We start from the raw sequence: 12244 nt of genomic DNA on the forward strand, positions 1-12244 counted from the left end.
ACAAACAAGAAAGAAATTGAAGAGACAATCTTTATATTGCTTTTTGATTTTAAATTAAAAAGCACGAATCACTGAAGAGATCACAAATGTATTCGATGTCTCTTTATGAACGTAGGCAGATTTTGACTTAAATGACACTTTTTCATTTTTAATCTTACTCACTGCTAAATGAGAATTTGCTGTTATCTCTATAGAAGGATTGATGATACCAAAATTTATTTTATATCTCCACTTTACCTTGAAGTATTTGGAACAAAGTTTTATGTTGCAACTATTCAAACAACAGCAAATGAATTGCCATGGAGATTCCTGAAGGTCTTTTTCAGAGGAAGCTTGGTAATATAACATTTTAAGAAGTAAAAATGGAGTTAAAAAAAGATTCTAACTTGTATTTTGAATACCATTAATAGTTCAGCTTTGAAGTACAGGTTCACTTTTAAGTACTGGTACTATTTCAGACTTTAAATTTACATAACAGCTATTGATTTGTTCCCCTTGATCTCTACAGTAATATTAACTCATTATTAATCATTATTCCATTTAAGGTATTTCATAACACCTGACAATTTAATATGCTTGCTTACTACACTGATGTATGTATACTACAGAATATGATGTATGGGCTTATCTTCAAATACAGCTGTGAATGCATGCCAGCCTCTGTAGCAACCTTCAGAAAACCTGCAAATCACACTTAGCTGTGATATATAAACATATATATATATATATATATATTGTACTTAGTGATGACCTAGGTGTGTAGATCTTCAGCTAATATTTATTATTCCACATAAGAGCTTTTGAATATTTAATAAGGTTTTCAGGGAGATAAGCATTAAATCTTTCCTCTGTTTTATTTTCCTTTGAAAAATGTCATTACTTTAATGAAAAAAAATATGACAGAAGCAAATGAAGACTATGATTATCAGCTTTTCCAAATTTTACAAATAATGAAAAGTATGACCTCTTTTTTTTTTTTTTTTTTGGTCCACAAAACAAAAGAACATATGGTATGCCTTGCCGTTAGCTATTTATGGTCTTACATTTATCATTAGTTTGGAGGTTACTCGTCATCTTTCTGAAGGGATTAACTGATATTTTTTAATAGCAGCCTACTTATCATGATCCTCTTTTTGCATTTGTAGTATCTAAACACATTTTTTCCTCTTTACTACTGCCACTGTTGTGAAGTTAGTACTAAAATTATTATTTTCTCAGGAATTAAGAACATGAATAACATTTTCATCACAGTTACCAGGAGGTAACAAATTACCCTCTAACAAGTACATATCTGCCTACTATGACTGTGTGATTTACAAAGAGTAGATAGTATTGCCTACTTTGATTTTGAGAAGGTTTTCAGTATTGCCTCTAATAATATCCTCTAAAGAAACTGGTGAAGTATGGGTGAATGAGTAGACAGTGAAATAGATATAGGTGGCTGAACAGCTGCGCCCAGAGAGTGGTGATCAGTGGCACGAGGTCTAGCTGCACGCAGATCTGCACAACAGTGTTAATAATCTGGATGATGAGGCAGCGTAATGCACGTTCACTGAAAGGAGTGGTTGGTACACCAGAGGGTTTGCTGCCATCCAGAGGGATCTTGACAGGCAGCAGAAATGGGCTGAACTCAAGAAGTTCAAAAAGAGGAAGTGAAAAGTTCTGCAGCTTAGGAAGAGCAGCTCCATGCACCAGTACATGCTGGAGGCATCTCACACTGAGAAAGCTGGGAATATTAATCTGGAGAAGAGATGGCTCAAACGGGAATATCATCAACTTCTATAGATACCCGAAGGGAGAGCACAAAGAGAACAGAGCCAGGTTTTTTTCACTTGTTCTTAGTGCCAGAACAAGAGGCAATAGGCATGAACTGGAGTATGGGAGGCTCCCTCTGAATTGTATTTGTGCTCTGCAGGTGACAGTTGTCTAACACAGGTTGCACAGAGAGGTTGTGGGGTGTCTTTCTTGGAGATCTTCAAAACTACCTTTTCTGGGTGTCTCTGACATACTAGAGGATGGACCAGATGGCCTCCAGAGGATCTCAATTTCAGCCATTCTACAGTTCTATAGTTCTACCATACTTATCCTTTTTGGTACCATACTCTAGCACTGTTCTTGCTCCTATTTTCAGTCACAAGTGGCATTCATCTAGGGTAAAGAAGGTAAATAGAGTGAAATAAATCATATTTAATACACATTTGAAGCTCACAGGTTGGTAGTGCATGTGGTAGAACTTCTCCTCGGACTGAAACTTTTAAATTGATCTATGAAAAATCAAAATCTTTTGTTAGACTGAAGCTCCAGTTGAAGAAGATGGAAGACAGAGATATAGGCTGTTTGGAAAAGAAGTAAATAGAAATTTCCAGTCTTTTAGTTATCCAAACAAATTACTTTCCTTAAATTGATCTTGAAATATGTCTATGGAATAGCGAAAGCAGGAAAACATTTTGACTTGTAGAAAAGTGTTGTCAGAGTAACCTGGACCTTTCAGACTATAATTATTATTGTATTAAAAAAAGAGAAGGCTGGTCTACATCTTATGAATTCAGATGATTAAAAATTTTAATTTCTACTCCAAAATAAATTCAAACTCTTCAAAACCTATTTTTCCCCTAAATCAGAATTGAAACTTGTTGTTGATCACAGAATTAAAGAAATTAACAAATAAATATTAAAATGTACATTTTCATATAAGCATTCAAAACAAAAAACGTATTTTTTTATTTGTAGGAAAAAATATCTTATTTATCTTGATTAATTTTGTTGAACCTTTCCTACCAGTGCTAAGCTAAACTCAGAGAGATGAATTTGTGTATTATTTGTCCTCAGGAGATGAGGCTATCTGATGGAAATGCCACAACTTAGCATATAAGCCAGTAAAAGAGGAGACTGATTCATTAAATAAAATACAGTTGAAATGCAAATGCTTCCACAGAGAAGTGATCAAAAATTTGAAAAATCTGGGTACTGTGGCATTCAGGGTTTCACTGATTGATTTCCTTTTGATTTACTTTATGAGATTCAGATTAACAATTAAAATGTCTTAATTACACATTGTGTTTTAGTCTGGCAATCATGTAAACACTACACAGTCCTTTGTTCATGTTCCCCTTCCCTGTGGGATCGGAAACAGAATTGGCAAAATAGGTAGAACTCAGGTTGAGATAAAAATTATTTACCATGACAGAAAAGGAAGAGAGAAATAACAATAATAATTACATTGACTTGGAAAAAGTCAAACAGGTCACGGTGGGATGAAATCATCTGTGTCTTTTGATTTTCAATTCATTTTATTTTTTCACTCTGTTGTGATAACTCTTCAACATGAACTTTCAGACAGCTTCAAGTTAATTAACTGCATCTTATTGCAAATGAAGACATATCAATGCAACTTTATAAACTGATTGCCCTGCTAAAGAAAACTGGCATTCCCTTTGTATTTGGAAGCTGCTCAGCTCTCACATATAAAACAGCTTCCAGATTTTTAATATTGCATAAAGTAATCAACAGTACAATTAGAAATAGGGAAAGAAAGATCAGCTATTAAAAAAAGACTGATATATCATTTGCAATAGTGTGTAGGAATCATAGGCTAACAAAGACTGCAGCCAGATGCAATTTTTATAGTACCTGATGCATATCACATGACTTGTGCAATTAACCATAGCAGCTTTTTTGTGGTTAGCTGTGACCCAAACCTATAGCATGCTACAGTTAATGCTTTCTTCTCAGCCCCTGTTTCCCATGACTTTTTCTTGTATGCACACAAGGAAAGGTTCTGGCTTGTACATGTAACCAGCCTGAGAACTCAAATGTATAGTAAGAAGTGGGAAACAAAGTCTAATTGAAACTCCGAATAGCAAAATTTGTAAAAATAGTCACTTGAAGTCTACACTGATTTTGTTCCAGTGCTCATTGATACACATGCTAACACATTTTAAGTTTCAAATAGATATCTAGAAGACTGATGACATATGTAACAAAAAATTTCACTGAAATCTACTTCTGTATGAAATTCATATTTTGTACAGTTAAGATTGTAAATAAATCTTTGCAGAAGCAAGGCTGAGAAAGGAGTATTGAAGTAAACATGGTTTGAATTTAGTAGCTACTGAGCAGTAGCAGTAGCAAGGTACAGGAACATATTCCTTCCCTTTTAAGATATCTGCAGATTTTAATTCTGTTATTTTTAGTAAAAGTAGTCTGAAAACAACACTTCTGTAGATTCCTTTTTACATGTGGATTCTTATAAAGAGTGGACTTTCTTTAGAATATGGAACTTGTTTTTCAGTATTAATTTTCTGTTCCTCACGCAGGCAAGCTGACAAAATATTTAAAAGGGGACAGTATGGGCACTAATAAATTGTAGAAAATACACGGATTGTATTTTGGAGAAAAGAACGGTGGAATTTTTATAATATAAAATTTGTTATCTGTTGATTGAGGTAAATATTTTCTGACTTTTACTAAAGCAACTGCAATATTAATCTATTACATAGATCACACAGCATCATGCTTGATTGAGGCTAATTAACACCAGTATTATAAATCTAGTGTAAATCTAACATAAGTCTAAAATGAATTCTATTTTGTAGTTACACAAGACTATTTTAGTTATCAATTATACTTAACTCAGTGATATTTTTACAATAAGCTCCTTCTGTTCATGGAATACCATTAAGGAAGAACAGCAGTAATTGAACATAGGTTGCAATAATACTAATCTATTCAGTAATCAAATTTAATTTGCTCATGAATTTGTTATAGCATATCCAACCCTGTAGATTTTATATCAACTAAGATGTGTTATTTATATCCAAAACAGAAAAAAATATTTTCTTTTCAAATCTACCCTTTTAAAAAAACAACTTCTTTGAAAGCTTTACCTTAATACAAACTAGTGATCTGAATTCCTTTCAGTGTTTAAAACTTGCTGTGCTAGAAAGTGAAGACTTTCAAATGATATAGAGAAAACAGCTTGTGAAGTCTGTAATGGTTTCTGATCACAACTATCCCCACATTGTTCAGGAAGAAAAAATACTGTCGGCTACAATCCTCGTAGCACAGAAAAAAACATGTACTGAATGGGAACTGTTAGCAAACACTCCATGTTGTTGTACCAGAAACAATTATCTTCTCTCAGAGCCATCTTTTCACTGTCGCTTTCTCCATAAGACAAACAGAATATTTAGGGATATGTCCAAGCCAGGATACTGAAACTGGATCTCTCCCCAGATTTCACTCTGCTACTTGAAACCAGTGAGTACAAATAGTAAATCTGAAAAACACTTCAGGGCTTAAGCCTGTTGCGGTTTAGCTCGGCAGGCAGCCAAGCTCATTCTCACACAGCTGTTTGCTCCATCCCTTCCAGTGGGATGGGGGAGAGAATCAGACAAAGGGTAAACTTCATGATAAAGATAGTTCAGTAGGATGGAAAATTGAAGTAAAACAGAAATAATAGCGGTAATAATAATAATAGAATATGCAAAACAAGTGATGCACAATGCAGTTGTTCACCATCTGCTGACCAAGGCCCAGCCACACCTCAACCAGTGGCTCCCAGTTTTGTTGTTCCACATGGTACCGTAGGGTATGGGACATCACTACACCAGTGGAGATCAGCTGCCTGATTTTGTCCTCTCCTGGTTCCTTGTGAACCCCCAGCCCCCTGCTGGCAGGGCAGTACAAGAAGCTGAAAGGTCCTTGTCTATTTGGTAAGCACAGCTCGGTAACAGCCAAAATATCGGTGTGTTATCAACATTCTCATCTCAAATCCAAAACACACACCATACCAGCTGCTGGGAAGAAGACTAACTCTATCCTAGTTGAAACCAGGAAACATGCATGCAAGATGCTAGAATCTATAATGATAATATTGTTCTCATCTGTCCACAGCTAGTTTTCAGCTTAAAAATACGCTGACTACAAGGAAATATTTTGTGTTCAGAAATGGAAGGATTTCTGGACATTATCATGGAAGGATAAACTCCATGTCTAAGAACTCCAGCTGGTCTTCTCCTTGCTTATTTATTCTATGCTTATCTTGCTCATCATTACCTATTATACAATCTATAGCTGAAACATCAATGTGGTGATTTTCAATAACTCTGTGAGTATGAATTGACTAGTGAGTGCTCATAACTTTTTCTGTCAAATTTTCTCATATCTTAAAAATTATATAGGCTTAAGATTTCCAATTTTGGGAACGTAACTATTTGATTACAGGGTTTGAACTTTTAATCTTTTCTTAATATCTATAAGGAAAGAAAACCAATCCTGGGAAATAAAACATTTAATCCATTTTATTCTTCTTTTCCCAGTTAGTTATTAATTCTTTTCAGTCCCTGTTTTTTTTTTTTTTTTTTTTTAATATTCACTGAAATGTTAATTTAATATTATGACATTATGCAATTTCTTTTTTTTTTTCTATGAAAACTTTATGATGCTCTACCAATGGTTTTGATGCATTATGAAGGAATATAAATCTTATCTACATTTGGATGACTGCTGATTTTCCAATAAAAATGGCAAGTGTTTGATATAAACAAATTTTTACACATTTGTTTTCTCTCATATTTAAGTAAAATAAAGGTTATACATGTATATATATTTTTTCCTAGACAAATGATAAAAACATTTTGGTCTAATTATAATGAGTATTCAAATGATAAATATCCTAGGAACAGCAAGATGAAAATTTTTGTATGTTTGTTTTGTCCATTTTTTTTTTTTAAATATTCAGAACTTTCTTTGAGAATGAGCCTTAAAGAAATTCAAATATCCACATTAAAATTCCACTACTGCCACTGAAATCTGAGAGGATAGTGTGCTTCTACTTTATAACATGCAATGGCTGTGAATCACAGGAGAGAAAAGCAGGTGAGAGAATGGAGAATTCTAAAAAACTAAATGCTTTAATTTACTTAAGCTATCTTAATGCCTAGCTTCACTTGTGCTAATGTGCTCTTCTTTGATTAGTCATTCCTCCCAAAGTTCCCCGTGTGCCAATGTACTGAACAGTCCAGCCTGATAGAGAATTTTGAAGATGATGAGAGTCTTGAAAGATCTAAGCTCTGTTTTGTTCGAAAATCAAGTCTTATAGGAAAAATGTAAATCTTAAAGAGGACCAAACCTCACTTTGCCCAGAAGATGGCTGGCGCCTGGACAACCCTCACAACCCAACCTTGCAATGAGCTTTCTCGGCCTCTGGATGGCATTATGCTGTCACAGACACAAAAAAAAAAGGAGAAAAATCCTTTCTCAATCAGTTAAGTAATAATAATAATAATAATAAAAAGCTAAGAGTGAATTGTAAGATAGGCCATCATGCTATATTTTTCATGATACACGAGAATATTACAGTCGTACTGTATTTTTGAAATTATCCCAAGTTTAGAAATGTTAAATATTGGTTATTTTCTTATTTCAGAAAGAATCGCCAGTCAAGAATGACCACAGGTCTATATTCAGCCTTGTGTACTGTGGACCAAGATGCTGTACCGGACTTTCAAATCAAAACTGCAAAGTCATGCATAACGTTGTAATGCATCTGTACCCAAGCTCAATAATGTAAACTTCATATAGGGATAGTCCATTGTTAGAATGGCTGGGAAATCTTTTTCTTTGAGAAAGGGAACTTCTTCATGAGAAATTATGAGAAATAATAGATCCTTAAGTATTTACACTTTTCCGTTTCCTTTTTTTTTTTTTTTCTTAGTGTTAAACAATTCATGTATACATTTCATCCTATTTAAGTAAGTTAATGCCACAAAATGCTTCCAACAAATACAGTTTGTGACTCTACAAGGAAAAGTGCATTTGGAACCATGACATCAGGTTACACTTTTATATTATATTAAGATTTCTGTATGTTGCTGCTAGTAATTGAATGAAGGGTTTTTCTGAAAGGCAGAAACTATTCCCCACATTTGTAAACAAATAATTGTTTTATCTTTGCTTTTGAGCCATACAACTGTTCTGGTTTCTAAAGATATATAAACTTGAGGTAGAGAAAAGCTGTATGCCATTATGCAAATGAATAAGACACTTTAATTTTATGCAAAAACATATAATTTGAGTGTCAAGAACTGTCAGGGTTTTAGTAGCTCTACGATTTGTAGCCTCTGATATAAATCCAGATAACTATTGTTCTCCCACTTAGCTCTGACTTAGCATTAATGAGAGATATAAAGTCGTCAGGCAAATACATGTCATCTCTGCACCTTTTGTTAGACTTCAGAAAATTATATGTTATGGTGTGTATATGTATCTATAAAATATAGACAAAAATTATATAAGTGAAAACATTGAAACAGTAAAAATTCCTTGTAGTTTTACAGAATAACAGAAATATGGAGGAAACTTCAATTACCTGTAAGGAAAGTAGTCAGGGGATTGTTCTACTCAGACTCAGTATCTGCCTGTGTTTGAAACTGCTCTTCTTATTTGTCCTTGTCACCCCTTCCTATGCTGTCCATATAAGCTGCTCCACTCTCTCTATCTGTTGTGATTGCAAGGAAGCTACTGTATTGCAGACTGAAATTATAATTCTTCAAAAAATCGGTCAGAAGTATTTCCAGAAGAACAGTACCACTCTCACTGTTATATTTCACTTATTATCAAAGAGTGTAATATACAGTTTTCTTGTGAATAGCTGAAAATTTAAGGTTAAATATTGTCTTCTGGAAGTACGTATATAAATTATATTTGATCATGAAGAGCACATTGAGAAAGAAGTGGGAATGGCTAAATCATGTAGTTCAGTTGCCTATGTTTCTTTTCCAAGGTCTAGATAACTATGACAGAGGACACCAGAAGGTTATGTTCCTCCCTCTGCATTTTGTCCAGTACCTCAGGCCATACCCCAAGGGACCATATCCTCCATACTACTTATCAAAACACCTAGGCTGTGGTTTTGGTACAGTCACAAGGAATAATACATCTTAACAACACAGCGTCACTGCATTATGTTTAAAAGAGACCAGGGTCATTTTGGGGTGGAAGTTATTATGGGTATAAATTCTAGACAGCATCAGCACTGAACAAGGTAAAGTCAGAGCGTGGAACTGATTAATTGACAACAGTCAATGCTGATTACAGCAGAAATAAGGTAAAAAGTGCAGTAAGTGAATTTGCTGAGCAGAAACACAAGCCGACAGTACAATTTGTTTCCAGATTACCACATATTATGATTCCAATTTGTTTGTAAATTATGCCAGAAGAATAAATATCATCAATATCTTTCCTATGGAGAGAGGCAGGGGCTTGTTCAGTCTGAAAGACTGAAGCTCTAGGGAAATCTCCCTGCATCCTTCCAGTACTTAAAAGGAGATTATAAATAAGAGGAAAGTCAACTTTTTACATGGGTAGATTGCGATAGGACAAGGAAGAACAGTTTTAAACTGAAGTAGAGGAGATTTAGATTAGATGTTGGGGGAAGGTTTTCACTGAGAGAGTGGTGAGGTGCTGGCACAGATGCCCAGAAAAACTGTGGGTGTCCTGTCCCTGGAGATGCTCAACGCCAGGTTGGATGGGGTCCTGGGCAACTGAGTTGATAGGAAGCAGCCTTGTCTGCAGCAGGGGGGTTGAAACTATGATCTTTGAGATTCCTTCCAACCCAAGCTATTCTATGATTCTATGAAATAAAAGTTTGACAAATTTTTGTAAAGAACAGCAGAAAAAAAAATATGAATAGAGGACCACCAGTAAAATACAAGGCATGAACCAATAACAGTTATAATTTATAAAAATACGGAGTCACTATACTTCTACTGATTAATTCAGTATTTGCAAAAGAGAGTACACCCTATGAAGAGTGAAATGCTATTTTGAAATGGGTTTTTCTGTACCTAACTCTTCAATATTTATATTTATACATGATCACACATTAATGCATGCACTGTATGAAGATACTGATTAAATTGCAATATTATAAATTAATATTCTTTCCTCATGACTTTCACAGGAAGTGGAGGGGGCACTTAATTTAGGATTACTTGTCTTCGACTTAATTTGTAAGAAAATATACAAACTAAAGTGTTATGGTTATTCCTATGTATAAAGCTAGTATACCATCTAACCAAAATTATAAAATTACAGTTTGGCACTTAAATTGACCCTCCAGAATCTGTAGCCCAAGGAGGAGGATTAGCAATACGGTGTTATGATTGCTGGCTCACAAAGACACATGTACATGGATCAAAAAGGAGTCCTGCTGAAAAAGTAACTCATTTTGCTCTTCGAGATTCACCTAAAGCCTTTGGATCAACACAACATATAACAGTGAGAAAGATACAGTTCATCTGAGAAGACTTCTGACTGATTTTTTGAAAAATTATGATTTTGGTTTGCGATACATGCAACACTACTCCATGAAGCAGTATTTCCAGAATCCAGAGGGAGTGCTGGCACTAAGATGGTAGTCATGGGCAGATGTTGTACTGCACTATGGATTCTACAGTTAACACTGTTGCAGAACTCTGAATCCAGGATTTGATTGCATAGTTCATACCTTCTGAAGGTTTAGATGGTAGGGCAGCTTTCTTACAGCAGTACTACACTTAATAATTGATATCTTGATAAATCAAAATTAGAGAAATATATGCCTTAACTATATTTAAAAAATTATTTCTTTTAAGATCCTCTGAAAAGAGCCTGTGGGGACGAAAAAAAAATTTAGAAATTATTAATGTCTTTCTACTTTGAGAGTTCACCTGAGAAGTTTTCCTCATATTTTCCAGATATTTTTCACAACTGTGTTTTATTTATGTCCTTATTTTGCACAGCTTGTAATTGTTACCTTTTAAAGTATAAAATAATTTCTATATATGTATGTTTATATTACAAAATATAGAATATGTGTAAAGTGCTCCATCATTTCCATTTCAAGAACCTGTTGGCAGGAATTTATCTCTGTACTTGGACTTTTTTCCTTCACCGTTTGTGCAAAGTTACACGCTGGCCCTACCAGTACATGGTATCTAAGTTACTGTCATCTTTTCTGAACATTATTGTGGTATTTCAGAAATTAACCTTGGTAGATATACCATCCAATAGCAATGACAACATGCATTCAAAATTCCAGTGAGTATTAACTTTCATTTAAATGGACTTTGAGTAATCTTAGAAGATCACATAGTATGATGAAGATGATTTAGGTGATAGTTGTATTAGAATACTAATGCATCTTTAAAAATAATCACAGAAAAGAAAATATTTTGCCACACTCAAGCTGTAAGTTGGGAGCTTAATTCCAAAAAACTGGAAACTGTGGCAAATTGAAACAAACAAAAAATTCTAACCTGCTTGTACAGGTTAAAGTTTCCCAGTAAAAGCAGGAGGACTAATGAAGAAACAAGTTTTGGTGTAGTGCAAAATCATTTGCTGATTGAGACCATTTTTCACTTAAATTAATTGGAATGAGATCAATGTTTGATGTGTGCCACATACTGATAACCTTAGTCTGTGTTATCACTGCTAATGCATTCAGTATTCAATTATTCTAAATACTCATCAGATGTGTTATCGAGGCTGTTATTCTGAAACATATTTAGAAGCGTTTGAGGTTTTTTTTTCTCTTAAATACAGCCTGTTTCACCACTTTTTTTGCAGCTGCAGAAGAATTGACTGAATTTCTCATCACAATGAGTATCAAAACAGCCAGATGGCTCTTTCAAATTCCTTAGACAAATGAAGTACTCCATACGAAAGCTATCCAGTCCACAAAGTCCTTTTTACAGACAGACACAAGACAGCTCTGCTTTCATTCTGAGCTGACCAGCAGCTGCTTATGCTTGGTCAACACAACACCAGTAAGATTTGGAATCTCCAGGGCATAGCCTCATGGCTTTCAGCTAGCTTGTACTCATGCAAGCTATTTAGTTACAGATTCATATATATTTCCTAGTCTACATCTATTCTTGAAATAAATGCCTCCAAAACACCATCCCCGCGTTCTGAACCTGAGAACCGCCAATAAGTGGACTAGCTGGAACTGGAGGAAAAGCTGACTGACAAATCTAGGAAGATATAACAACAGATTGTATTACTTCCTTGGAGAGGCCACAAATACTCCTGGACAAGGTACTGAACAACCTGATTTAATTTTGTAGTGACATTCAATTTCCAAGTTGATCCTGCCCTCGGTCAGAGGATCTCCAGAAGTTCCCTTCAGCCAAGCCTACAATTTTATGACTAAACATTTGTAACATACCATGCTTTCCCTCAGTACATTTTGAGCAATCAT

The sequence above is a fragment of the Meleagris gallopavo genome, chromosome 3 (genome assembly GCF_905368555.1).
Source record: "Meleagris gallopavo chromosome 3, MGAL_WU_HG_1.1, whole genome shotgun sequence".
Classification (NCBI taxonomy): Eukaryota; Metazoa; Chordata; class Aves; order Galliformes; family Phasianidae; genus Meleagris; species Meleagris gallopavo.